General features: G+C 37.1%; 2 pseudogenes; one reads left to right on the forward strand and one right to left on the reverse strand.

The window, feature by feature from the left end:
* Nucleotides 1-5,914: 5,914 nt before the first annotated feature.
* On the reverse strand, nt 5,915-6,434 carry LOC150058806 (transcription factor BTF3 pseudogene; annotated as a pseudogene).
* Nucleotides 6,435-14,787: 8,353 nt separating this feature from the next.
* Nucleotides 14,788-14,998, forward strand: LOC150058807 (mitochondrial import receptor subunit TOM6 homolog pseudogene; annotated as a pseudogene).
* The last annotated feature ends 1,451 nt before the right edge of the window (nt 14,999-16,449 follow it).

A 16,449-nucleotide genomic window follows, 5' to 3' on the forward strand; every position in this document is an offset into this window, starting at 1 on the left:
CCACCCTGAGCCCTGAGCCATCAGTGCCTGTATGGAGCAGAGCCTCCTTGCCAAACCCACCAAGACATGTGGCTGGAGCCAGAAGGAAATGTTTATTCCATTCATCCACTGACATCTTTGTGACCAGAGCATGATCACATCTGCACTGACTAAAACAAAAAGTCACTGAAAGAACCTGAGAGGGAATAATGAAAAGAAGTGAGAAGGTAACAAAATAGAACATCATGCAATTGTGCAATTCTGCAATTGTGGTAGTCAAAGAGGACTAAAGAAGAGAGATCTTCTTATTGAGATAACAAAAATTCATTAGGACTTTGATCCTCATCAGTACTTGTGCTATCAATCCTTTGTTGCTCTGCTTCAATGATTTCCTTGGATCAAAAACTGACATACAAAAAACACCTCATCACAAAAGCATAAACCTGAAATGTGAAATCCAAATGCATATTACAATCAGACCAAAATATTTACATGATGTAAAACATTAAACAAATAAACCACTAGAAGAAGCCTATTGAATTAAGCAAATGGAATCCAATAGAACAGCTGTTAATATTATCTTCCTCCATAAAGAGAAACCTTGATGACTCATTTACAGCTTCATAAATTGTAGCCTTTTCCCTGCTTGATATAAACAGGAATTTTCTCATCCAGTCTATCATTTTGTTATACATTGCTAGACATATTTATTTTTCCGAGTAATATGTAAGACCCTATCAAGAGGCAGTCAAGACCCTTTCTACGTTAGTCTCCTAGTTTTGAGAGCTCCCTAAGCACCATATATCCCATCCAAGAAAATCCATCAAACTCAGGCTGAAAAATGTAGCATATTATTGGCAGTATTAGTTCTCTAATTTATTTGTTCATAGGCCCAAATCTAGAACAGCGCACACACATGTACACACACTCACACACTATAGAACAGCACGCACACATGTACACCCCCCCACACTAATGTGTATATGTATTTGCATGTAAGGCATTATGAAAGAATCATTAAGAGGCTATTCTTTCTTTTTTTGTGTGGTACTGAGGTTTGAAACCAGAGCCTCACGATTGCTGCTAGGCAGATGTTCTACCATTTGAATCACATCTCCAGTCCATGGAGCTATTAAGAAATAAAAATAACTAAAGCAGTGATTAAAAATCACTAAAATAGGATTGTTCATTCCTCTGTAATTAGATCCTTCTCCTTTCCCTTGGTGGAAATAACTATTCTTTACATTGGTTTTATCTTCATAGTCCCACTTTCATTTTTTAATAATTGATTATTTTATTATTTAGATAGTTGGAATTTCAAGCCAACATGTCAGATTACAAGTACAATGCATCTTGAGCGATGTCTAATTTCATCTGGTAAGTGACCAGTCAAACGAAACACGCTTAGGCCTTGCTCCTTGGCTTGTGTTTCCTGAAGAGTCTTAAGTGAAAGAGTCCTTGGTCTGTTCTCACACCTGTGGTACTTTGATCAACCAGGCAAGTATCTTGTGGAGAAGACACAGAGAATGTTTGACTCTTCCTTCTCTTTGAAAGACAGGTTGTATGAGTTCGTTTGGTGTTGCCATAACAGACCTAGTGATTTATAAAATCAGAGGTTACTTTGAACATTTTTGGAGGCTGGGAACTCCATGATTCCAGGGCTGACATCTGACAAAGGCCTTTTGCTGCATCCTCACATAGTAGAAAGCAGAAGGGCAAGATGGCACAAGAGGGAAGGAGAGCAAGAGGAGCCACATTTGCTTTTCTATCTAAACTAAATACTCACAATAATAACATTAATCCACTTCTCGAAGACCCTCATCTCTCAATGCACTTGACTTCGAAATTAGGTTTCCAACATGGAAACTTTGAAGAATACATCCAAACCATGATATAATTAGCATTAAAAAATGGGAAGGTCTTTGGGCTGGGAGTTTGGCCTAGTGGTAGAATGCTTGCTAGCATGCACGAATACCTAGGTTTGATTCCTCAGTACCACATACATAGAAAAAAAACTGGAAGTGGTACTGTGGCTCAAGTGGTAGAGCTCTAGACTTGAGAAAAGTCTAAGGATAGTGATCAGGCCAGGAGTTCAAGTCCTATGAAGGGCAAAAAAAGGGGAAGATCCATGATGTTTTTGGAGTTTTAGACTGAAATTTGGCAAAAGGTAAGAAAAGGAAAAACTTACTTGACTATCCACCATTCCTGTTTTAATAAAAACACTAGTAACAATTAGTCATCAAACAGTGTATTATTCAATTTAAGGATGAACTCTAGGAGGACTTACAGTGTTTTTATAGATTCGAGCTGAGAACCCCAATCTACTGCCACAAAACCATGAGCAAATTTTGCTGCTTAGTTTTCTTTTTTTAATATTTTTATTGTAATTAATAGAAGGGTTACATTATATTTGCCAGATAAAAGGTACATTAATTCACGTACATTGATACCCTTTCTCATGTCTTTTCTATAATTTTTTTTACTAATAGCCAAACAAATTGAATATCAAAAATAGTAAGTAGAGGTGGTGAAGATCTCAATCTGTAGCTTCTACTACCTAGATCATTAAAATTTGTAGGAGCAAGGTTCTCTGAGAATGCCAGATGAATGTCAAATCAGAATTATGCCTCCTTTTGTTTTCCCATGCTTTCTGGAAAAGTATGTATGATAATTTAGTTATACTCTCTAAAGCCAACACAATTCCTTACAAATGATAAAGATACATTGGGAAAAATCATCCATCTAGTACATTTGAATTTGCACAGGCAATCTAGGAATGTTATGCCTAGGTATATATTTGGTGCGTAGTCTTTTAAGTATATACATATAACTTTTACACAACTAGAAATATATACAAAAATGTTCTTGGCAACATCATTTGTGAGAACCAGTCCTTGAAGCTAAAGTTCACAAACAGAAAAACTGATCATGTGTTGAATGCTGGAATATACAAAAAGGAGAAAGGTAACCAAATATTCTGAAAAATGTGATTCCGATTAGATAAATGTCAACCTCAGGCCCCCCCCCAAATCCACTGTTTAAAGTTACATATCATTATATAGAAGAAAGCAATAAAGAAAAGTAGAAGGATTTATACATAATACATGATAGAGCTATGAATAAAGACAAAGGCCAAATGATTGCAGCAACAAGTCATTTTCTGTTTTATGAGTAGTAGACATATGGCCTATCAGTCTTTAAAGTGAAAAAAGAAACATTTTATATAAAACTCTTCATTTGTCTAGAAGCTTTGGTTAAAATATACACTCACAGGCCCTACAGGCTAAAGAGTTTTAGTAGATTGGGGGATGGGGGAGACAAGGGCAAGTGTGTATCTCAACTTTAGCCTTTTTTTAAGGGAAATCCCTGGAGAACACATAGGCTGCCTGCACTGATCTATGATTCTCCTTTGGAGAAAACCTGAAAGATTATGCTTGGGTTATCAAGTTTCATATCTGAGGGTTTAGAATCCTGTTAGTTCATGACCAATGTCTATCCCAGTCAACATATTTCACACGCACACAGACACACAGACACATACACACACACGCACGCACACACACACACACACACACACACACACAAACTATATAGGCTTGACTTTAAAGGAAATTGAAGCTGGAAAATGAACCCCAGTTACACTTTACTAGACTTTGTAAATGTGTATGTTCATGTGACTTGATTATGCACATACAAATTTTCATATGTGAATATATAGTATATAGTAGGTCTGTGATACAGGTTAAGTGAACCCATAACTGCCATATACAAAACCATGCATAAAATTCAGATGTAATAATATGTAAGGCAAGATATATTCTCTACCCCATGATTCTAAATTAAGGGTATAATACATAACAAAGCAATAGCCATATTTCTTCCACTGGAATGCTTTCAGGCAACAAAAAGAATGGATTTGTTAAGTTACCCGTGGCAAACCACAGCACCCTGAACACCTGCTGAAAGAATTTTCTAGTTACAAATGGAGTCTGAACATACTGTCTAGAGCAGATCTACTCTGCATGAAGCATGTAGCCAAGTGAAAAAGGACTGGAATGGAATATTCAAATGGGAAAGAAATAGGTGGGTGGCTACATATTGGTGTAAATGGAACATCATGTAGGGAAATGTGTTCTTTCTTCTTGAATTTACATTTTGTACACAAATCCTATAATTAATACTTGGCCATGAGCAATAATTCATGAAATGGCTTTAGGGACAGTTTGTTAAACTGTTGTCATATACTGAGTCCTGCCCTACCAAATACTGGCCAAGATATATGGAATCTGTAATGGCAAAAAAAAAGAACACAACAAAACTTGGTATTCTGGGTGAAAACACTTCTTCTTATAAGCCCATTGGTTTCTGTTGACTCCCTTGGCCTTCGTTCAAGAGAAGCTGGCACAAGCTGTTGCTTAGCAACAGCATGCAGTGCACTTTTCTACTAGTACATAGAAACACTGTCTCTCTGGACCTCACACCATTCAGCATATAGTTTTGGAAATGATACACTCTCTTGGGAAATTTTCTTCCCTCTCTTCAAATAAATGCTTGAAGAAGGATATTGCGATATACAGCCCTCATCACAAACAACAGTTGGTTTAATAAAGACCAGCAAAAAGAAGGGAAAACCACTGTCAACATTCAAATTCAGACATAAGAACTTATATAACCATATAACTTATTGAGAATTGCCATGCATTTTCTTTAAATGAACCAGGGCTACTTAATATGATCTATACATTCAGCAAATATTTAATTGATTCTATGTGCTGACATAATGCTAAGTGTTTAGGATATAATATCTTATTAAAACTGACAGTCCTTAGGCTCATGGAACTTACTTGCTTACTTTTTAAGCACCCCAGGGCCAATAAAATACACATGAAACTCATTCCAGCCCCTACTGTATTTCAAATAAAAGGGAAATTCTATGTTTTTAACTGATAAATAATTTCAGGCTAAGTCAAATGACTAAAGTAATATCATTGGTCAAGGCCACCAGAAACAATTAGAAAATGCCAAACTCAGGTGAGATGCCATGAATCTTTTCTGTATGAAGTACCACTCCTCATAGAAATGGTAGGACAAGTTTTAAGACTCAGCATTATGTCATAGAATTAGGAGTCTTGGATCATAAAGGAAGAATGAAACTCTTCGAAGAAGGTGTCTTAGAAAAGTCAAAACTAACTTGCCAACACATAGGAGACTATCAAAAACATGTTTGTTGTAAAGGCTCAAGAAAACCTAGAGAATGCACTGGGAACTTCATCCAAGCATCCACTGTATAAGAATATGTAAGAAAATCCTCACGAGGTTCAATAGTCCTTTTGAGTTTTGTTTGAAAACTTAAAAGAATTCTATCTACTAAAGTCTCGCTTAAAAGACCTGCTGTTCGGGAGGAAATCACCTCCAACTTGAAGAGCAAGACAAAGCTCCCACAAAGAGTTGAAAATTTAAAAACAAATTGAAATAGTTTGAAAGCCTGAGTTACAAGTTCACAGAGTATATGACCTGACCCAATTTTCATTGGAAATATATAGACAAATGTTAAGAAAGTCATGTGGTCTCTCATAAATTAGTATACATATCAACCATCCAAACATACTGATTCTTCATTTCATAAACTTATATCCAAAGAAATATCTGGAAAGTATCTATAGAATCTTTTGTGTCAGGCCAAAGGTAAATAACATTTGAAACTTTCAGGAAAAACAGTTTCATCAAAAGATCACATTTTTTAACTAGGCAAACAATTTTATTAATCTCTATTTCACCTTTATTTCCAGGCTTTATCAGCTTCCTTAGCTGCAAAGAATGAATTGTGTCTAAGCAAAAACTGAAAAGAGCTGCACTGTCGAAGAGGCTCGGGCTTAAAAATATTAAGAGATCTAGATTTGATCAGATCCATAAACAGATGAATTTCAAAAAGCAGTCATAAAATAGCAGCTCTTATAACTTCTTCAAGTTGTATCTTCTTCAGAAGTTGACTCAATTCAGTTGACTCATTCTTAGAATCCTCATCAAAATTCTCAATAATATCTGGAGAGCTTCATCATCCTCTCCATCAAAAAAAGCAAGTGGTGCTTTTCCATCCATAGATTGTTTGGGCAGAGCTTCAGCCAGTCTCCTTAAACGAGTCAGACTGTCTGCACCAAGCTGGTTCAAGATGCTGGGAAGCATTTCTGTCAGCTGCCTGTAATGGTGAAAGTATTTGCTGCCAAAGATGCCTGAACTTTAGGGTTGTTAAAGTGGATCACTGTTCCTTGGTTTGTAAACATTTTCACTTCCTCAATACCGGAGATAGTTCACTCCCAACTTCTTTAAGGAGAACTGAAATTTTTTGTCGTTTGCTGTAGCTGTTCTATGAACCACCTTCTTCTTTCTACAAGCTGTTACTTACTTTCCCACCAATGCGTACTTGCCTGCAGTTTGGCAAGTTTTTCTTAGTTCATGATAGTTTCTTTCATCTTGTTGGAGTGGAAATGTGGCTCAGGGGTTCTCAGGCAGACCAGCTGTGATTAGGCTCACATTCAGGGACCAAAAGGTTTTATTCTTATATCAAGATTTATTGACTTCATACTATTTTACATTGTAATTTTCACCATATATAATAATTTATATATATATATATATTTGCAAGTCCTGGGACTTGAAATCGGGGCCTAGGCATGTCCCTGAGCCTTTTGGTGCTCAAAGTTAGCTCTCTACCACTTGAACCACAGCACCACTTCCAGCTTTTTCTGTTTATATGGTACTGAGGAATGGAACCCAGGGTCTCGTGCATGCTAGGCAAGCACTCTAACACTAAGCCACATTCACTGTGCATACATATTTTTTAAATTTTTATTTTTTTCAGGGTAATGTACAGAGGAGTTACAGTTGCATATGTAAAGTAGTGAGTACATTTCTTGTCCAACATTGTTACCCCCTCCTGTATTTTTCTCCTACTTTCCCTTCCCCCAACACCTCTCCCAAGTTGTAAAGTTCATTTCCAATATATTGCCCTATGAGTATCACTGTTATAATGGTTCATTGCATTTTCATGAAGAAATGTCTGGGCTAGGAACATAGCTTGGTTTAATCCTCAATACCACAAAGAGAGAAGAGAGGCAACAACTAAGATTTCTCTGGAAACATTTTAGCTTGATTTTTCATCCTGTTTAATCCCAGCTGGAGGCCTGCACCAATGTATTGGTTTCATTTTTTTCATCTTTCCGCTTCCATTTTCCAATTTTTTAAACAAATATAAAGAGTTTTAATTTTTCAAAAGAAAAAATCAAAATAAAAGAAGCAATGCAGTTTTCTGAAACAGTTTGTCCCTTCAGAAACAAACATAGTAAGAATGGCAAAGTAATCTCCTCATTATGCTTACATAATGGATAATTTCTAAACAGAAAGAAGCTAGGGAAGGGAAGGGGAAAGGAGGGAAGGGAAAGGGGAGAGGAGGAGAGGGGAGGGGAGGAAAGGGGAGGGGAGGGGAGGAAAGGGTAGGGAAGAGAAGGGCACTTGTTCTCATGATTTGTATATATCCACCTTTTTCACCCCCACTTGGATGAAAGTAAAATTGTAAGTGGAAAATAAAATTGATAGTGTTTTTGTTATGATTTACTTTATTTTTTTTGCCAGACCTAGTGCTTGAATTCAGGACCTGGGCACTGTCCTTGGGCATTCTCAAGGCTAGCATTCTATTACTTGAGCCACAACATCACTTCTGGCTTTTTCTGTGTGTGTGGTACAAAGAAATCAAACCCAGGGCTTCATGCATACTAGGCACACATACTACCTCGAGGTCACGTTCCCAGCCCTGTTATTATTTAATTTAGACAGAATCAGGGATATCATATGTCCTCATGACAGTAATCCACTTGAGGGAATTTGATAAATTTGGTGGCTGGCTATTAAATTGAGTATGCTGCCTTTTTCTTCAAATTCTATATTAAAGTCACACACTTAGACAAAATCCCCTGTGAATCTCACGGTAGAAATACCTGCTTCTCCACTCTACAAATTCTAAAGAGAGTCCTTGTGAATTCTACAGTGTAAAATTTAATCTGTCACCTTGAAAGTGGTCAGAGTGGAGGGATTTACTGAAAAAATATATTTTATTGTCTTTGCCAACAAAATAAAGTCCATTACAAAATAAAAATACCTGTTTCTGATCAACCACATAGATCCATGTGTATGGCAAGTATAAGTGAATCCATGGAGCCATGGTCAGATTGGTGAGCCCTTGATTCTTCTCCCAAACTCCTCCACACAGCACTGTACTAATTATACTTCTTTGGATTGCAAGCAACAGAAAGTGCTTAGGGCTAAATTAAGCAAAATATAAACAAATTGGAATGTACTGAAAAGATAATGGAATATGTCACAGAATCAAAGAATGAGTTAAGTAACCATGTCATGGGAAAGGAGGAATCTAGATTAGCTTCTGTGCCCTTGATGGTAAAGTTTGAAACACTAGTCTCTGAAGAGCTGCTGAACGCACAGTGATACTTCATAGCTTCTTATACATCCTGGCAGCATGGGGTGAGATGCCCACTGCATAAATTACTAGCTACTTCCACAAAAATTTTAAAAAGAATCATCTTCAATATACCTTATACCTCTCCTCTGTTTCCAATGGCAAGACACGTCAGTATAGGTTTTCCTTTTCATAAGGCTCTTGTGCAACTTGCAACCATTTCCCAGATAGTGTTCATTTATAGCTGCCATATCTGAGACTACACAACCTCTGGAAAGTGAGCCAGCCAAAAAGAATTCCCCAGCAGACAAGACAGCTGGGTCACCCAATTCAAGGCACCTCACCTCTGGATAATCATGCTTGCTGAGCCTGCCATGTTCTTTATTCAATATGGGATGAAGCAGACTCAAGAACAGAATTATAAAGATTACCATATGCTTATAAAACACTTTCCTAGTGATGTGTTGGGTTGATGAATCTTCTGTCCTTGTAAACCTCCACCATGAAGTTGAGAAGTGGGCTGTGATTTAGATGATTTAGAAATTTCTCTTCTCCCAGTCCAGTAGGATGAGTGAAGGATGAAAGGAGAAGCAAAAGAGAGCAGAACCTTGGAGAAGGACAGTTCTGATGTATATGGCTATGCTAACTGATTCTCCTTCCCTCCCTCTCTCCCTTCCCCCCTCCTTCCCTTCTCTCTCTCTCTCTCTCTCTCTCTCTCTCTCTCTCTCTCTCTCTCTCTCTCTCTCTCTCTCTCTCTCTCTCTCTCTTTCTCTCTCCTGCCTAATTGGCATCCTATTCCTCAGCCATCAGAGGTGCATGCTATCCCTCTATGACAGACCTACCCTACCACCTGCAGTCCCCCAGAGTTGACAACCTGACCTGCCCCCTCTTGCCTTTGCTCTTGTGCCTTGTGTCTTTCTGACTAACTCATTTCTATAAAGTAACCTGCTGTGAACTAGATATTCATATCCTCTCAAAATTCATTGGCCAAAGTCCTAACAGGATCTCATTAGGAAGCAGAGCCCCCATGAAGGGACTGGTGTCCTTCTAAGAAGAACAAAAAAGTCTCCCCCCTCCCTCTGCTATCTACAGTGTGAGGATACAAGGCAAAGAGGAACTATCTGGATACTGAATCTGCTGGTACTTTGACCTTGGGCTTCCAGCCTCCTGAACCATTAGAAATATTTGCTCTTGAAGTCACCCAATCTATGTTACTTAATATAGCAGCCTGAGAAGACTAAGTTCTGCTCTAACCTTCATTTGTGACCAGTTCCCATCCATGAGGCCCTGAAACCCTAACTCTCTGCATCTCTGTATTTTCACTGCCTCTTGCACTTCTCTCTGGTAGAACTCAGCAGGCTTTCATCCTTGACTTTACAGCCCAGCAGGCTGCCAACATCATTTTGCTCATTTTCTGCCTTTCTCCTTTTGAACATAGTCCCTAGGTAAATGTAGGTAGTTGGAAGTGTACAAAAATTGGAACAATGAAAATACCAACTTTCCTGTTAGGAAGTCAAAGAGTTATTTGGTTGAAACTTTATATCAGACACCAAACTATGTGTGGACCAAGACATGTGAAAGGGTATCAATGTATGGGAATTAATGCACCATCTATCTGGCAAATATCATGTAACCCTTCTATTAATTACAATAAAAAATATATGAAAAAAGTATCATTGTATCCTGACCATAGTGCTATTATTGTTACTGTATGAATAATCAACTCCAAGGCTTAAGAAGGACTTACAACCTCATCCAAGATCATATAATAGAAAGGACATAATACTAAGGTTGGAATATATCTCTTCCAGCTCCAAAAAGAGGATTCTTCACAATACCACACTTTCTAAAGAGCTTTCTACAAGGTCTGTACCCCACCCACATAGATTACTGGACAATAAAAGAAAGACACCATGCAAACTTCATGGCTTCCATTTTACCATTGTCATCTCTCCATTTGTTCTAATTTAATAGTATCAATTCACATTAGTCACTGAAATTTTCTGTCCCAGTGAGTAGCAGATGGGGTAAGAATGGAGCTGGAAGACATAGTAACAATGTGTCCTACCCTGTCACAGACAGGCAATATGATGTATTAGCTGTGACTGTGTTCAAAGGGATAAATGCTGGAGCTATCTGCAAGGAAGATTCAAAGAATAAAGACAAAGGAATGACTTTAGCAAAACCAAGTGAAATGGTTCCAGTGACAGATACATTTTAAGATAAGATGCTGGCCTGAGAACAGCTTTGGGTATTTCTTTGTGCTATCATGGTGAGCTACAAGCTTGACAAGGCCTTTCCTTACAACTTTGAGGTGTTAGGAAGTTGTCAGAAAACTCACATTTGTGGTAAAGATGGATTTTTGTAGTTATGCAGAATTAATGAGTTACTGTGCACTATTCTTTTAAAGCTAGGTGCATTTGGATGAGACTCAACAATAAAGTGACTGGTTTGTAGACCAATAATTTTAAGTTTCAGAGCTATTGTTGCTATCCAAGTCATTTGTTCTGCTTGCCTTTGCAGTCTGGAGACTTGATAACTTCAACTATTAGGCTACTCAGCAAAATCTTTCATTATTTTCAAGTAATGTGTATGTGTGGCGGGGGATGGATATGTGCCAGTCCTGAGACTTGCATACAGGGCTTGTGCTCAGTCCTTGAGTTATCATCACTCAAGGCTAGTATACGGCCACTTAAGCTACAAGTCCACTACTAGATTTTTTTTTTGGTGATGATTTGGAGATGATAAAGAGTCTCAGGAACTTTCCTGATATGCTGGCTTTGCATCAAGATCCTCAGATATCAGCCTTCTGAGTAGCCAGAAGTAATAAGCATGAGTTACCCACAATGGGCTCAAGTTTCTTTTATGCTGCAGATGAGTGCAGTCTTCTAAGCAGGGTCAAAGTCTGTGAACCGGTTGTTCTAATATCCACATCTAGGCAACCGTCAGGTATCAAGCCATGGTACAAAGCGTCGTAGAAATGGACCATAAGGTGTTTTTCTTTTTCTATTTAGCCTATTTTTGATACATAAAATAAAACATTTGTACATATTAAATAGAGCAGTGTGCTGAACTTTGATACGTGTACATGGTGAGTACATTTTTTAAAGAAGATTAAGTATATTTATCTCCTCGTTTATCATATGTATGTGGTGAAAATATTCAAAATATTTTCTTCTCCTTTTTTTGAAACGTACATCATTGTGATCTATGATCCCAGAATGATACTGTAAACTATGCCTCACCAGAACATCTCCTAACTATAACTCAGTAACAGCTGACTGTTTTTCTCACATCTCTACTTCACTTCTATTCTTCCTTGCCTTTGATAAGCAACATTCTACTTTCAACTTCCATGAATATTTTTAAATTCCACATATGAGTGAGATCATGCAGCATTTGTTTTTCCTGTGCCTGGTTTATTTTACTTAATGTAACGATCGCCAGTTCCATCCATGTTACTGCAAATGACAGGATTTAATTCCTCTTTGTGACTAAATATTATTCTATTTTGTTTGTGAGCATGTGTACCTTATTTTTTTTATCCACCCACCAGTCGTTGGATATGATTGTTGTCATTTTTTAGCTGTTGTGAATACTGTGTACATGACAGTGGAGAGGTTGCTTCCACTGATTTCCTTTTGATTATATCCAGAACTAAGATAACTAGATCATATGATAGTTTTATTTTTTATTTTTTAGAAAATCTGTACTGTTGCCCATCAGAGCTTTTCTTATTTTTCTTATAACCCTACCCATAGAGTGCAGGGATTCTATATTTCTTTATCTTGACTGGCACTTGTTATTTTTAATCTTCTTGATAATAGCCACTTTTACTGGGTTGAAGTATTTTAATGTGCATTTCCCTGATGATGTTGATTACTGTTTTCATCTACCTGCTAGTGATATCTGGGGCTATTTCTTCATTGGTATGGATTGACAGTACTAGATTTTGAACTCAGGACCTCACACTTAGTTGGCCGATGCAATACTACTTGAGCCATGCCTCATATTTTCTTTTATTTTTCTTTAGTTATTTTCAGATTGGCTCTTGATTTTTTTGCCTGGGGCCAGTCTCCCTATCTCAGATCTGGTCTCAGGCCACAAGCTTCCCATCTACATCTCCAATGTAGTCAGAGTACAGAAGTATATCACCATACCATGTTAGAGCTAATGCCTGTTTTATGTAATTGTTTTGCTGATATTCAGACTTTACAATTCTTTAAACTTACTGGACATTAACACTTTGTCTGATGTCTACAAATAATTTCTCCCGCTTTGTAGATTGTCTCTTGACTCCTGATTGTTTTCTTTGCTGAATAGATATTTAGGTTTGATACGGTCCCATATGTCTGCTTTTTTTTTTTTTTTTGTCAGTCATGGGGCTTGAACTCTGGGCCTGGGCACTGTTCCTGAGCTCTTCAGCTCAAGGCTAGTGCTCTACTACTTGAGCCACAGTAACACTTCCCCATTTGTCCATTTTTGTTTTTGTCTCTGTGGTGTGTCATGTTTAATATGGCATACTTCACATTCATCTCTGGACCATGTTGTAGGTAAATTATGGCCCATATCTGAGTGCTTGAAGTATCTTAGCCCTAAATGGGACTTGGCGTCAGTTGGGGACAGAGCTATAGTTTACACAAAAAGCAGTATTCAAGTTTCTAATAATGTATGTAAAATTCATAACCTGATTCCTCCATCCTATGTTGGAATTCTAAGTATCAGATTTGACATTTTTCATGACCCCCACAACTCCAAGTTAACATTATTGGGTCCCTCATTATTTCTGCTACTTGATCTAGTTTTCCTTGATGATGAAGACATATCTAGAATGATAAGAGGGCTTCCCGTGTGCTCTTAATTCACTACAAGTTGACCAAATTAAGGTTTTGGAAAAAATACAAGTCCATACATATGTATATACACATATATGTATATGTATAGATAGATATAGATATATGTTCTACTTCAGAAATGAAGAAAGGGAGAAGACAAGACAATACCTAGTATAACAACTACAAAAAAATGATTGTCTAAAGAATATGCTACATTAGGCTTTGATTTTATGCACCAAACTCTGTGATCACATTTTCCAAATACTGAAGAGGGAAAAAAATCTGAAACAAGTTATAAATTTACTAAAAACCATTAAAAGAAGTCATAAATGTCAGCTGTTAGAAATATACTTGATACATAGAAATCCTCCTGATACACCTGCTTAGCTATATAACAAAATTTAAGAAAGAACATGAATTTGTGATATTAGAATAATGAAGGACTCAGAAATTGAATTTTGCTTCAATATTAGAATAAAGCTTTGTCTTTTCTATAGTACAATCCTAAATATTGAGAGCTACACTGCAGTTTGTTTTGCGTTGATTTGTTAAGTCTGTTTTATTGCTTTTGGGGTTTTTTTTCCCTTAAAAATAACATCTGAAATTGGGCATGGTGGCTCACGCGTGTAATCTTAAAGAATGTAAGACTCTTATCTCCAATTAACCACTAGAAAACAGGAAATAGTGCTGAGACTCAAGGGGTAAGGTGTTACTCTTGAGCTAAAGAGCTCAGGGACAACCCCCAGGCCCAGGGATAGGGTGGTAGCCTTGAGCTGAAGAGCTCAGGCCCAGAGTTCAAGCCCCACAACCCACAAAAATAAAAATAACATCTGATATACTTAGAACACTGGAAGAGACAATTTCTTCCATCAGCAAGTATTTTTTGAGCTCCTGTGAGATGCTTGGGACTGCACATACCCTGGAGTACTAGCACACAAGAGAATAACATTGACAAGTACATAACCTGTGGAGATTATATACATACAAATATGCTGTATGACATAGGCCATATAGTAAGACACTAAATGAAAGGACATCCAGAATATAGAAACAAAAGCCATATAATGAGTGATTGTTGTCCTTAATGAGTACATTAAGAACATATTGTTACAGTTACCTTATTCTGATATATTGTACATATGCTTATTTGGTTATTTGAAATCGAATAGGGAAGGGGGGAAAACAAGATGAGGGGAGGGGGTGGGGGGAAGGAAATGGGGACTAAGACATGAGAAAGGATATCAATGTTTGTGAAGTAATGCACCTTCTATCTGGTGAATATAATGTAACACTAATATTAATTACAATAAAAATGTATGAAAAAAATAAATTGAATTAAAGTTAAAAAATATGCTGTATTAGAGTAATAACACAAGATAATCAGTGGTTAAACCCCAATGGTAAGCCTGTTGTCAAACTTATGCCATACTAACATTTAAGAAGGAAGGCTCAATAGCAATTTCCTCCTTAAAAAAAAAAGAAAGAAAGAAAAGGGCAAGTGCTGTTATGGCTTCCAGCGGGATGGCGGTGAACGCTACCAACCCGGCAAATGAAGCCCCGGTGAATCCAAACAACATGGAAGATGGGCTTCGGGGCAACTACCGCTTTGCCATGGATAGGAACAACTTTTGGAGGAATTTGGGACTCTGCTGCAGCAGTTTGGCTGGCCAGGAATTTGAGTGACATTGATCTAATGGCACCTGAGTCAGGAGTATAACAAAACAACCAGAATTCCTGTGCTGTATGCAAACTTTCCAAAACAGTATACTCTACGACCACCACAAGGTAATGCTTGATGGCAGCTGAAGTTTCTCCTTCCTTTTCAATTACAGAAGTGTTGCCTTGGTTCTGTAAAAGTTATGTACATAGTGTTGTTCCTGCAGGGAGTGATCTTTGCTCATGTCCTAAAGGATTAAGAATGGTGTTATAACAAATATTTGAAATAAAGAGTGTACACAGAGAAAAAAATAAAAGACAACTAATTTAGAAAAAAAATGTATGCACCAAAGAAACTCAAGGCAGCAAACACCACAGATTCCCCTGAGACTCTACCTCTGCCCCAGGTCTTCCAAAGTCATTTTCAGTGATTGAAACAAATATTTCTTCCCAAGGCACATGTTTTTTTTCAAAAGTCCTCCCTTATCAACCCAAGCACCTCGTTCATAAAGTCTAGCACTATACACTCAGCTAATTTCCACAGATGAAACACAAAAGAAGTCCAAAACTTGACTCAAGTTGACATTCTTTAAATAGTGCATAGTTCATCTATCGCCTGCCTTGAATTCACTGAGAGTAGTGAGACGGTTCAGCAATGTGTTTCCCTGAAATGGTAATGAAGTGCAGCCAAAATAGAGATAATTATTTTAATTAATGGTAATGATTTTAACGGTTGAACATTTTATCTAATTAATTATGATTGATTGCTTGTTACTAATCAAGGAATATGACTCAAAGTTGTAATTGAAAAACCAGGAGCCCTAGTTTCCACTGAGAGCATATCACAGACCCACTGAGACCATAGGTATAATTTTTGCCTAAAAAATTGCATTCTGGATCATTCCATTTCTTTCTTTCACATATTTCTTAACATAAATTAGTAGGACATTGTTTTTAATTGTGTACTTATGATTCTTTATGCAAAAAATATCACAATTTAAAATGGGAATATATTTCTAGAAATATAGTTTCAAGATCTATAATTTTTAATATTGTCATATTCATTTAGATTGTATTCTTGTTCTCATTCAGGTATAATTTCTCTTTTCTTAAATAGTTGTACATTAGGAAATTACTCAATTCGACTGTCTCAATAGTGTGGAGCTTATACTAATGAGTGCCCTGAGAACTTTCCCCATAATCTAAACATAGTTCTGAAAACATGGAGGTGATTTAACAAAATATCATATACATAATAGATTCTCAAGACAAATGAAGCAAGCTTTTTCAACCTCTGCTCCTGATGCTTCAATGTGTTCATCCAATGAGGGCAAATCATATCTCAACATAATCTGAGACAAAACAAAGGGAAGAAAAATACTACAGTGTGTTGAGTTTAGAAAAGGTAAAGGGCTGTCCTTTCATTCAGTATCATACTATATGGCCTTATGTATCTAGGTTTTGCTCTATTGTAAATCTCTGCTAGGAGAGCCCAAGGTTTCTACTGATTAT

This window comes from Megascapheus bottae, chromosome 9 (genome assembly GCF_031878675.1).
Source record: "Megascapheus bottae isolate mThoBot1 chromosome 9, mThoBot2.hap1, whole genome shotgun sequence".
In the NCBI taxonomy this organism is placed as follows: domain Eukaryota; kingdom Metazoa; phylum Chordata; class Mammalia; order Rodentia; family Geomyidae; genus Megascapheus; species Megascapheus bottae.